Below are 13,608 nucleotides of genomic sequence, written 5' to 3' on the forward strand. Positions count from 1 at the left end.
GACTACAGATTCTCATGAGCTCTCCAGTGGCTGCTGTCTGTTCAAAGTTGAGAAGCTCTGGTCTAAACAGAACTCTTCAGGAGGTACTGTGTCACATGTCACATGTGTGGGGAGCTGGTGAAAATAAATCCATTTGAAGTACAAACATGTTTCAGTTGGCTACTCTCCATGCTACAGTGTGTTTGCCAGTGTTTATAAACACAGTTGAGAAAAAGTCATCAAACTTCATAGCCCATGGTCATTGACATAAACAAGGATACTCTCCACTGAGTTTTACTTTTAACTTTGCCCTTAAGATGGCAGTGATCTTAGTTGCAAGAACTAATTGCAGCTTTCGTGCTGAATTTTTTCTCATATCCCCAGAATTACAAATTCTGTGTTGGACCAGAAATCATTCATTCAGAAAATATCCTATATATTATACAGGGATATGGAAGAAAAAATGCATTGCCCAAGAAAACGTGTCTGTGGGTGCCTGGCACATGGATCATGATCAAGGAAGATGTAGATTGCAATTGTGATACACAGCCAGTGCACTATGGCAATACACAGCCAGTGCCCTATTGTAATGCACAACGAATGCATTACTGCAGTACACAACTGGTGCCGCCCCAAGGATTGACAGTGTACATTAACCTAGAGGCACAAACCATCTGTGAAATTTAAAAATAAGTAAACTATCAAATGTCTAGGAATAAATCTAATAAAAGATGTGTAAAACCTCCTAAATAAACTCATAAACATTGCTGAGAAAAATCAAAGAAGACTTAAATAGAGAGAGATGATATATACATAAAAAAAGCTGTTAAGAGAAACAAAAGGCAAGCCACAAACTGGAAGATTTTGAAATTCATATATCTAAGAAAGGACATATTCAGAAAATGTAAAGCTATCTTGCAAACAAATAAGAAAAGGATGTAAAACCCAACTGCAAAAATACGCAACATCAACAGGTAAAAGTTTCAGTTATACAAGATGAATATGTTCTGGAGACCTGCTTATACAACATAGAACCTAGAGTTAACAATACTGTATTGCACACTTTACCATATATTAAAAGGACAGACCTCGGGTTAAGTGTTAACACACACACACACACACACACACACACACACACACACACACAACACCACAAAGAGATTTCTGATATGGCTGGTACCTTGATTGTGGTGATGATACCTTGGGTACACGCATTTGTCCAAACTCATCCAAATGTACACATTATATATAATTTTTGTGTATCAATTATACATCAATAAAGCTTTTCAAAATGGGCCAAAAACAGGCCAAAAAATAAAGGTAATACATTAATACAGTCAACTGTTCTTACCACCCACATATCAGACTTTCCGGGAGGGCAGATGGGTTAGGGGAAGAAACAGTAAAGCTGATTCATTTCATCTTGGGCCTCTCTTGATTTGCTGTCCAAACAATACGTGCTGGACTTGCAAGCTGTACCAGAAAGGCTGGAAAGGGAAGGGAAAAAAAGAAACACGCTTGGACAAAACCTCAGCAGCCAAGTTGAGATTCTGAGCCATATGCATGTCTTTGTGTGGGTTGAAATCTATTTTCTCTGGGTTCGACGGATTATTATAACACCCAAAGTTTTCCAAAAAACGTCAGACAAGGTTACCACAGCAATTAAGCTGTCTGCCATCTGCAAGAGGCTTGGCTTAAGGTTTACTGAAGTTAAACATGTTTTGAAAAGAAAAAATTAAGGCTGTCGATGTTTTGCCTATCAGTCAAGCTCAGCAACATTAGGCCTTGGAGACTCTTCAGGGAGAGTGGTTCTCCCTCAAGGAATAGTTTAGCATTGGCATGCTGAAATTTCAGAACCTAAGGAACATTTCAAAAATAAATTATGCCTTGAGAAACACTGCACCTAATCTTGGAACTGGCAGAGTTAAAACTTTGCTAAGAGATTCAGCCAAGCAATTGAGATTAGCACTCTTTATCGCCTTCCCAAATGGCAAGTTATTTTAAAAATAAAATAAAAAAAAAAACAGACCTAAATGTTAACTGAATTTCACATTCTTGCTCCACAGTTTCTTTAAAGCAAATAAGTGTCTAAAATGATGAGAGTAAAACTTATGGTTTAAAATTCTGAGGAGTGTCTGCAAAGTCTTACATTTTTCTCAGCCAGATTTTCTGGCTGAACCAAAGCTTTCCTGAGAAAAGGAGGAGAAGGAGGATGGGTTCCATGTGCCTGGAAACATTATCATTCTTTCCAGTTGCCCATCTTTAGCCCAGGGTTACTTTTTATTCTTTCTTGAGAAAACAATATTCCAGGAAGCAAAAAAAAAAAAAAAAAAAAAGCACAGTTAAATTTTATCCTCTGAACAAGGGGCAAGGGAGAGTATGTCATTTTTCTCCAGGAATGACTGATAGGAGGTTTTCTCATCTTAAAGCAGTGCTGTGCTGGCAAACCAGCTCTCTGGGAGGAAAAACAAAATCCTCATTTGTAGCATTTGCCAATTTCCAAAGTATAAATATTCCCACCATGGCTAATTTGAAGTTCTCAGTCATTTAACAACCAGATCTCAAAATTTCCAAATATGCAACAATCCCTTCTCAGAAACTAGCTTCAACTTACCACTCTCTTGAAGCGAATCATCATTATTGCCCATGACACATTTTATTTATCCAATATTAAAAATAATTTTGGCTGGGCGCAGTGGCTCAAGCCTGTAATCCCAGCACTTTGGGAGGCCGAGACGGGTGGATCACGAGGTCAGGAGATCGAGACCATCCTGAGCTACACGGTGAAACCCTGTCTCTACTAAAAACATACAAAAAAACTAGCCCGGCGAGATGGCGGGCGCCTGTAGTCCCAGCTACTCGGGAGGCTGAGGCAGGAGAATGGCGTAAACCCGGGAGGCGGAGCTTGCAGTGAGCCGAGATCGCGCCACTGCACTCCAGCCTGGGCGACAGAGCTAGACTCCGTCTCCAAAAAAAAAATAATAATAATAATAATAATAATTTTACCTGGCATTGGAATGCAAGAGAAAAGACAGATGACAGAAAGGAGCTCTGCCATTCAGAATCCTACAGTTTAACAGGCAGGGAAAATACACAGCAAAGGCCTCTAAGAACACAGCTGCACATACTACATCTGCTTGGAGAATTCTCCTCTCTTCTGGGCACAACCTTTTAAGCAGCCCAGATAATGCCAGGCATTGAAATGGCACTGGGATAGTGGAGGGGCTCAGGCGTTAGTATGGACAGAGGTGATGTGGATGGACGGGAAAGCTCTCATGGATCCGGAAAAATGTCACTTGGAATAAGAGTTAGGAGTTACCTTTTCTGCTCCAAAGCTAACAACTAGGTCTAATGGATATAAGGCATAAGGAAGCTGATTTCTGCTCAACATAAGAAAAATGTTTGTGTTTTTTTTTTTGTTTTGAGACAGAGTCTCACTCTGTCGCCCAGGCTGGAGTGCAGTGGCGCCATCTCAGCTCACTGCAACCGCCGCCTCCCGGGTTCAAGTGATTCTCCTGCTTTAGCCTCCCAAGTAGCTGGAATTACAGCTGCCCACCACCATGCTCGGCTAATTTTTGTATTTTTAGTAGAGGTGGGGTTTCACCATGTTGGCCAGGCTGGTCTCGAACCCCTGACCTCAAATGATCCACCCACCTTAGCCTCCCAAAGTGCTGGGATTACAGGCGTCAGCCACCACACCCAGGCAAGAAAAAGTTTTCCAGAAAAAAAAAGTTGTGCCGTCAGAGGAGATAAGACCGTGAGAATAATAATAACCTTACAACATTTCTACCAGTTGATATTATTTCTTAGATATCCTTTTGTCCAATTCTCACAATGACCTCATGGTACAGGCACTGGTCACTCCTTTACAGTGAGGAAACTGAGGCATAGGGAAGGCAAAAAACTAGCTTCTCTGAAGTCTTCTATAGCAGCAGCAGGACTCAAACCAGGTCTCCTCATTCAGGTAGGTTTTTTTCCCTCTCTCAAAATGATCCAGAATGTGCCCTGAATTTCAGTGTGTTCCTTGAAAGAGGAACGCCTGGTTACGGAAACTGAAGTGCATTCTGCCAGTAGCACCCAGGCCAGGCACTGCACTAGGGGGCTGAACTGGACGCAGGAAACCACTCTGTGCTACTTTAGATTTCTAGATAAGGGCCCGGGGTAAATAAAAGAGTGTTCTCCTGAGAACAGTCATATTGACCTGGCTAATTTCTGAGAGGGACATTAAGAGTCGGTAAGAGACTTACATAAACCACCTTGGACGCACTATGACAGGCACAAGAAGGAACAGATGAGTCTACCAGAGATGGCTTGGGACAAGTTTATCCCACTCCTAGGAAAATGTCATGGCAAATACTCCGTATATTCAGCTACAATTCATCAAAAATGAAAGTCAGTCACAAAGTCAACACCGCTCTCAGGGGAACAATGATTTCTTCTGTAGGGGATCATTAAGGGTCACTGCAGATTCAAGAAGTTCCCAGAATAAGGCAAACATTCCTCCACCACAGACGGGGTCCATCACAGACCACTTAACCACCTGCATCCCAAGGTTTGCACTTAACCCAGGACACGGTGAGACCAGACGTTGGGCTTGGACATTGAATGCGTTCAATGACGTTGAATGCATTCTCATGAGTCACTATTGCTTCACGGATTAAACTGCCCTCTGAAAACCGTAAGACCTGAACACGAGAAGACCTTTCAGGTAGTGTTTTTTAGCTGCCAAAGGCACCCCCAGGTGGAATAACAGTGCAGATGTCAGAAGCCCCCACGAGTGAACCCTGAACCCAAGACACACCAGGCCAGCTCAGCCATGTGGTCATTTCCACAGGTCTCTCCTCCCCTCCCCACACTGCCGAGCCCCCTGTGTTTGTTGGGAGGCACAGCCCCGCTTGGGGGGTTGACATTCCAAGTCAATGAGTGCCACAGCCAAGCTTGCCGACCTCAGCGCAGCCCCCGGCCAGGGAGCTGTCATTCTAAACCCCATGCTTGGGACGGGACCTCCTGCTGGGGCCTGCCCCTGCGCTCCACCCGCAGCCTGTGAGGTAGTTTCCACCCAAGGGTTGAGTGTTCAGTGAGTGTCTGGTCCCTTCAACGATAGCAGATATGTTACCCTGCAGCTTGGGGAGCTCTGGGCCCTTCGTGAGTGGAAAATGAAACCTCGCTGTGAAGGTACTGAATGGCCTCCAAATAACACGGCAGGACCAGCCCAGAAAGCCAGAGTGTTTTCTGTGCACACATTGTGTGACCCACAGCCAGCTCCCAGGGGAAGTGAGAAACCCACATCACGCTTTGCCCAGGGAAATGTTTTCCATCTCCCTGGTTTTGGGCATCTGGAGATGATCGCCCTGGTGCCTTGCTCGCTGAGGACAGTGCAGCAGGAATGAGCCACCCACGCAGGCCACTATGCCATCAATCAATGTGTATATTATTCCTAAGTCTCCACCCCCACCGGGAGTGGTGCATTCCAGCCCCTGGGGAGGCAGCAGAGCTGTTAGAACATGGCTAGGCTTTGTGGGGAGCTGCAGCAGCTTTCCACGAGCCTTACCCCAACTCTAGACTCCAGCAGGGCTGCACTGCATGTTTCCTGAGGATGTCTCAGAACTGCTCAGGGCTTCTCCTGCAAGGAGCTTGACCCGGGCTCAAGATGCTGCCATCTCAACCCTCCGGGTCCAGGCTCAAAAGCCCAGCACTAGAGCCGACTGTGGATTTTTCATGCATAGCACAGCCTCACGAGGACCTCTGGGCCCCTCACGCACAACAGCCCACCCAGGGGCTTTCCTATCCCCAATTCTCTTGGTGGCCCATGCCAAAGACAAGGGCTGGGGATGAAGGACAGAGGCCAGGAGCGCCTCCGCACCACACATCACATTAGGCCTAATGGAATCTCCTCCTCCTTCTCCAAGTTATCTTCTCTTCCATGCAGTTTTTCTCAGTCCCCACAGACACTTGGGCCACTGCATACTTCCAGTGCAATCATGCATTTATTGCATTTGAGTTTTTTTAGTAGTTACTGGTTGCAATGGTTGATTTTACACGTCAGCTTGGCTAGGCCATGGTGACCAGTTGTTAGGTCAAACACCAGTCTAGATGTTACTATGAAGATATGTTTTAGATGGGATTAACATTTAAGTCAACAGGCTTTGAGTAAAGCAAATTACATTACCCTCCATAATGAGAGCAGGCCTCATTCAATCCATTGAAGGTCGTAAGAGAAAAGATGGAGGTCCCTGGAGGAAGACAGAATTCTGCCAGGCAATGGTCTTTAGACATCAACTCTTCCCTGGCTCTCCAGCCAATGGGCCTGCCCTGAAGAATTCAGACTTGCCAGCTCTCATAATTGCATGATCCAATTTCTTAAAAGAGAGAGAGAGAGCCGGGCGCGGTGGCTCAAGCCTGTAATCCCAGCACTTTGGGAGGCCGAGACGGGCGGATCACGAGGTCAGGAGATCGAGACCATCCTGGCTAACACGGTGAAACCCCGTCTCTACTAAAAAAAATACAAAAACACTAGCCGGGCGAGGTGGCGGGCGCCTGTAGTCCCAGCTACTCGGGAGGCTGAGGCAGGAGAATGGCGTGAACCTGGGAGGCGGAGTTTGCAGTGAGCCGAGATCCGGCCACTGCACTCCAGCCTGGGCGACAGCGGAGACTCCGTCTCAAAAAAAAAACAAAAGAGAGAGAGAGAGAAAGGAGAGAGATATCCTATCTGTTCTGTTTCTCTGGAGCACCCTAATATACTGGTAGACATATAGCCTCCCCAAATGAATTGTAAGTCATGCAGAGGCAGAAACTGAGTTTCCTCAACCTCTGTGACCCCAGAAGATAGCCAGCCACAGAATGGACCCTCAATAAATGCATGCTGAGTGGACAGCACACGGTCTAGGCTGGGAAGGGGTGAGGTGTAGGAAGCAGGGAAGTGCAGACGTGCACACCCTGAATGTGAGGGCCTCCTTGAGTTTGCAGCCTAGGTGCTGGGCCCTGCACGTGTGGTCTGCAAGGAGAAGTCATTGGTCTACATGCAGTGACCCCGTCGGCTTCTGGGACTCACACTCCGCAAGGTCAAGGGCCTGGTTGGCACCATGGAAAAATCTTGAAGCGCTCACTTGGCATGAACAAGGTCTGGGGTTTGTGAGAATCAGAACCTTCCAGAACCCTGGGCTGTGCACTGCTATGCTGAAAGGCTGGTGCTCATTTTGGACAGTGAAGCGCAGCCCTGAGCAGAAGGAGCCCTTCCGAGCATCGTGCCCAGATGGCGGCTCAGCCTTTCCCTTGTAATGCATGGCCCTGAGGAGGCGGCTGGCATCGTTCTGCCGCAGGCCTGCTCCCCCCAGCAGCCCTAAATGGGCAGACTGTGTGGGAGGAAACAGCCCCCTTGGATTACTGGGCTATAAAACTTCAAATGCATGAAGACTTTGGATGGCGATCAAAACCCCAGCGCACCCCAAGACCTCACCACGCAAAGCTCGCCCCACCAGACAGTCCCTGAAGGTCCTTGTTTCTCAATACACAGCCCCTGGCTGGGCCTCACACAGCCCAGATCCTTCCTGGAGCTTTGAACGCAGATTTTTCTTGAATCCTCAGCAGTCCCCACCCTGCTGCTATTAGGACAGAAACACGGAGTCAGGAGCAACAGATAAAAGGGCCTCCCCTGCCCTGGTCCCCGCGCTACAGTGTGGGATGCGCCAGCCTCATGGCCTGTGCTGCATGTCAAAGACAACATCCCCCTTCTCGCCCTGCCCTCCCCTCAGCACCACAAAATAAACAAGGCCCAGAAGAGGAATCCAAATGCCCTCTCGCTGTGCCACGTCCACACAGACGCTGCTGAAGGATCTAAGTACATCTCAGAACACAAGAAGCCATGAGTGAGACTCTTGCTTTGTTCAAAGAGCTGTGTGATGTCCACACAAAATGGAAAAGAAGTACAGGCCGCCAGCTCCCTGACAGGCCCCCTGCCCCACCATGGAGATAAAACAAGCAACAACAGAAGTGGCCAGACCTGCGAGCCTCCTCATCGGCCGACAAAATAGCTCTGAGGAGCCCAGGAGTGTCACTGGGTGTATTGGGCCCTTCTTGCATTGCTGTAAAGAAATACCTAAGGCTGCGTAATTTACAAAGAAAAGAGGTTTAACTGGTTCCCGGTTCTGCGGGCTGTACAAGCATGGCGCCGGGCATCTGCTCAGCTTCTGGGAGGTCTCAGGGTGCTTTTACTCAGGGCAGAAGGTGAAGCGAGAGCAGGCACGTCACACGGCCAGAACAGGAGCAAGAGAGAGAATGGAAAGGCCGTGCCACACACTTTTAAACAACCAGATCTCCCAAGCACTCACTGTCATGAGGACAGGGCCAAGGGGATGGCGCTAAACCACTCATGAGAAATCCGCCCACATGATCCAACCACCTCCCACCAGGCCCCACCTCCAGCAGTGGGGATTACAGTTCAATATGAGATTTACAGGAGATGACATCCAAACTACACTGCTGGGGGTGGTGTGCAGAGCAGGGAGGGAAGGCAGTGTGGATGCAGAGGTCCCCGCAGAGTCTCAGATGGGGTTGGGAAGGCCCGTTCTCTCCCCCAGGAGTAGCCAGGACAGACCAGGCCTGGATGGGACCTGGAAGACACCTCCTGGTTCCCATTACACTGGCACTGCTCAGTCAAAGACCACAGGCTGGGCAGGGACCTCAGGGTCCTCAGGACCCCATAAAAGAGAGGGCGGAGGAGGAGACAACCTCTGCACACACCCACAGAGGGGGCCTCGGCCAGCACCCGGGCCAGCCTCACCATGGGGAGGGGGCTTCAGTGCCAGCCAGGGTGACTCCCAGCAGCTCTGGAGCCAGGCCCTGGTGGACCCTGAGCAAAGGCTGCCCTCCCTGGCCCTACCCAGGGAAATGGGTGGAGAGTGGCTTCCCCACAGAGAGAAGTGCCGGGAACGAAAGGGGACTCGGGGAAAGGGGCTGGTGGGCCCTGTACACCCTAGAACCTGCTGTCTTCCTGAAACTCACCCGAGGGACCCCACATTAGGCCTAGTCTTTTACCCTATACCCAGGGAGACAATGCCAGCTGCATCCCTCGATCATCCCAGCAGAATCATGCTCAAGCCTGTAGGGAGGTGACCAGGAGCACAGTCCCTAGTAAGAAGAAAGAGCCACAAAATCACCTTTTACTGAGGAAACAGAACCAAGCTATGGGCAGCGAAAATCCACCATGAACACGAGCAACGGCCCCAGTGCGGTAACAGAGGACTTTGGAAACACAAAGCCAAAACGAACAGAAAAAGAAACACTTGCTGATACTAGATACGACACAGAATTGATGAAATAAACACAGGAGGGATGGGCTAAGCAGCATGACAGACCCACTGAAGAGTGCACTGGGGGGTCGGGCGTGGCGGCTCATCCCTGTAATCCCAGCACTTTGGGAGGTCGAGGAGGGAGGATCATCTGAGGTCAGGAGTTTGAGACCAGCCTGGTCAACATGGTGAAACCCCATCTCTACTAAAACTACAAAATGGGCATAGTGGTGGCGCCTATAATCCCAGCCACTCAGGAGGCTAAAGGCAGGAGACTCGCTTGAACCTGGGAGGTGGAGGTTACAGTGAGCCGAGATTGCGCCACTGCAGCCACTGTATTCCAGCCTGGGTGACAACCAAGACTCCATTTCAAAAAAAAAAAGAGTGCACTGGGGGCCCAGGGTCAGGTAGGGAGGAGAAGTGGAAAGGGCAGAACAGTCAGGTGAGGAGGAGAACAGGAGGGGCAGCAACAGCTCCCTAAAGAGAAAGAAAAGCAGGAAAGGGGCACAGGTGAGATGTCGCTCAAGAAACAATGACTGAAAGTTTCCCAAAACTAAAACAAAAAAGTCACATACTTTATAAATCCTCAGACTGACAGGATTCATGGGGAACTGAACAGGACAGGCTGAACCCACGCCAGCCAGGCAGCAGGAAGGAAGAGCAAAGAAAAACATGAGATGTGATATCTTCCAGGAGAAAAAGTCGGTGACCTGCTGGATTCGTCTCCTAGGTCTGCCAGAACAAAGTGTGGCACTACAAATGGGTGACTTAAAACAGCAGAAATGTATTCTGTCATGGTTCTGGAGGCTACGAGTCCAAAATCAAGATGCCGGCAGGGCCACCCTCCCTCGGAAAGCTCTAGGAGAGATTCCATTCTATGACCCTTGTAGCTTCTGGATTTGCCACTGTCCTCAACTTGTAGACACGACACTCCCAGTTTCTGCCTCCCTGCTCATGCAGCCTTCCCCTGAGTGTTTGTGTCTCTGTGTCTCTTCCCCTCTTCTTAGAGGGACACCAATATGTTGGATTAGGGACCCAGCCTACTCCAGTAGGACCTCATCTCTTAACTAATTACATCTGCAATTACCCTAGTTCCAAAGGCATTAGGATTTCAACATCCTTTTAGAGGACCTGGTTCAGCCTACAACACCTACGAAAGAACAAAAACAAGATTTTTATCAGGCCTTTTGATAACAACAGGATACCAGAAAACTATGGAGTCTTACCTTAAATATTTTAAAGAAAAGCATTTTAACTTAGAACAGTGCATCTAGTTAGATTATTATTTAACACAAAAAAAGTAATAGCTCCAGGCTCATATATAGATGATTTCAAAGAACTTGTTCCACAAAGCACTATTTGAGAAAATTCTTAAAGTTTCCTCTGGCAGAAGAAAAAAAAAAAAAAACGAATCCAAGAAAAAGATATAAGTAAGGATCAGTATAAAGTTAGTAAAAGTTTTGTTGTCAAAATTAGCAAGGCGTCAAAAATATGAGGTTCTCAGCGGGGCTTCAGCATGGCTGACTGGAGGCTTCTGTTACTCACCCCCCACCAACAATGAAGACCCAAAGTAGCGAGTAGATGCTCACACTTTGAACAGATCATCTAAGAGAACACTAGAATTCAACAGAGAGTGACAAGAAACACCTAAAGCCAGGAAGGAGTGAAAAGCAAGGCAGCCTGCTTGACAGGGGTCAGCTGGGATCCTGGAGAGGCTCCCAGTGTAGGGAAAGGAGGAGCGAGTGACCCCTGGAGGTCCACACTTCCACTGCAGACTCCTGCATCCTGGCCACGGGAAAGCCCTAGATACTCACAGCCCCAAAGACTTACCTAGGATGCTGCCTAGAGACCATGTGATGGCTTTGCTCCAGAGGGGAACTCATGCCAGGTCCCACCTCACCCCACCCTAGGCAGCTACAGCAGGGCATCACACAAAAACAGCCTAGCCCTCACCAGACGGCAGTGGACCCAATAGCCCCTGCATCTCCACATCCCTGGAGCCCCACTGACATCCCCTGCCCACAGATGCTACCATGACTGACAGCTGCCCCCAGGACTGAAGCGTGAGTCAGTAACAAAGACCCCACTGCCCCTTGCAATGATGCTGCCACACATTTTCATGCACCTTAAAAGCAAACTCCCCTGCCCACAGTGGTCACAGGTGCCAATGCACAAGCAAAGTGTGCACTCCTCAGCCACCTGCATACAGCTGCTGCCACTGAAAGCTACTGAGCCCTCCCCAGAAGTAGGGCTGCAGCACATCTTGGGCCTGGGGATCACCCCACCCCTGCCCACCACAACCAGCACCTGCAAGCACCACTGGGGGCCTGAGGACAGGTCCACCTAGCCTGGCTCTGCACCCTCAGTGTCCAAGCATGCCATCCAGAGGACTGAGGACTGCCTAGCCTAGTCCCCACCACGGACACCTGAGCCCTCCCTCCAGGGGCTTCAAGTTAGGCCCATCCAACCTGCCATCCCCACGCCACCTGCACATGCCACCTGCAGGCCTGGCGACTGGCCCACCTAGCATGTTGTAGCCACCACCAACACCAGCACAAACTGCTTGGGAGCCAGAGATTTGTCCTGCCACTGCTACTGCCATCACCCACATCATGCTTGTTGCCTAGGGGCCAAAGAACCTGCCCACCTGCCTGGCCCACCACTACTGGTATCTGAGTAAGCTGCCTGGAGTCCCAAAAATCAGCCCTCTTTTACCTGCTAACACTGGCGCCAGCGTACACATCCCTGAAGCTGAAGGACAGGCACACTTGGCACACTGCTGCTACCACTGGGACCTGAGGACAGGCCAATCTGGCATCTTTGCCCCCAGCGAAACTTGACCACAGTCTCCACTAATAACCACACCCTAAGCCACTGAGGAAATCAAACACCACTGACATTGTTTAAGGCCAAAGAAATTACACAGAGACTATGCTACTGTACCCACAATCAAAACGAAAGTGCCCTACCCAACACTACAGGTACATCTTCAGGAAAAAGGCCCCACCCATGAAAGCAAATTCAAGAAATTGGAAGAAGAGACTGTTACACTAGATGTGCAGATATCAATGTGAGGGAAAGAAACATGAAAAGGCAAGGAAATATAACACCACCAAAGGAACACAATAATTCTCCAGCAACAGATCCAAATCAAAAAGAACTTACAAAATCTCAGGGAAAGAAATTCAAAATAATGATATTAAAGAAGTAGAGTGAGATACAAGAGAATACAGAAAAATAGTACAAAGAAATCAGAAACAAAATTTAAGATATGCAAGAGAAATTACCAAAGAAATGAGTATCATAATAAAGGACCAAATAAAAATTCTAGTACCAAGGAATGCATTAAATAAAATATAAAATACATTTGAAAGCTTTAACAACAAACTAGATAAAGCAGAAAAAGGATGTCAGAACTTGAAGAGAGGCCTTTTGAAATAAACCAGTCAGATAAAAATAAGAAAAAAAAGAATAAAAATGAACAAAGCTAGGCCAGGAGCAGTGGCTCATGCCTGTAATCCCAGCACTTTGGGAGGCTGAGGTGGGTGGATCATGAGGTCAGGAGTTCAAGATCAGCCTGGCCAAGATGGTGAAACACTGTCTCTACTAAAAATACAAAAAAAAATTAGCCAGGCATGGTGGTGGGTGCCTGTAATCCCAGCTACTTGGGAGGCTGAGACAGAGAATTGCTTGAACCTGGGAGGTGGAGGCTGCAGTGAGCTGAGATCACGCCACTGCACTCCAGCCTGTGTGACAAAGCAAAACTCCATCTCAAAAAAAATAAAGAAAGAAAATGAACAAAGCTTATATGACATATGGGACACTATAAAGTGACAAAATATTCTAATTTTTGGTGTCCCAGAAGGTAAAGAGAAAACTAAAAGAATAGAAAACTTATTTAACAAAATAAGAGCTGAAAAACTTCCCAAGTTTAGCAAGAGATGTACACATCCAGATACAGGACTCTCAGTGACCCCCAAATAAATACAGTGCAAAAAGGTCTTCTCTATGTCACATTATGATTAAACTGTCAAAAGTCAAAGGCAAAAAGAATTCTAAAAACAAGAGGAAAGCACCTAGTCATTTATGAGGGAACCTCCATCAGACTAACAGTGGATTTCTCAGCAGAAACTTTATAGACCAGGAGAGAATGAAATAATATATTCACAGAGCTGAAAGAAAAGGAAACTGCTGACCAAGGATATGATACTATACCCAGTCAAGTTTTTCCTTATAAATGAATGAGAAATAACGCATTTCCCAGACAAGCAAAAGCTGAAGGAATTCATCACCACTAGACCATTCCTACAAGAAATGCTTAAGGCAGTCCTACATTTGGAAG

The sequence above is a fragment of the Colobus angolensis genome, unplaced genomic scaffold (genome assembly GCF_000951035.1).
Source record: "Colobus angolensis palliatus isolate OR3802 unplaced genomic scaffold, Cang.pa_1.0 Scaffold38, whole genome shotgun sequence".
Lineage (NCBI taxonomy): Eukaryota > Metazoa > Chordata > Mammalia > Primates > Cercopithecidae > Colobus > Colobus angolensis.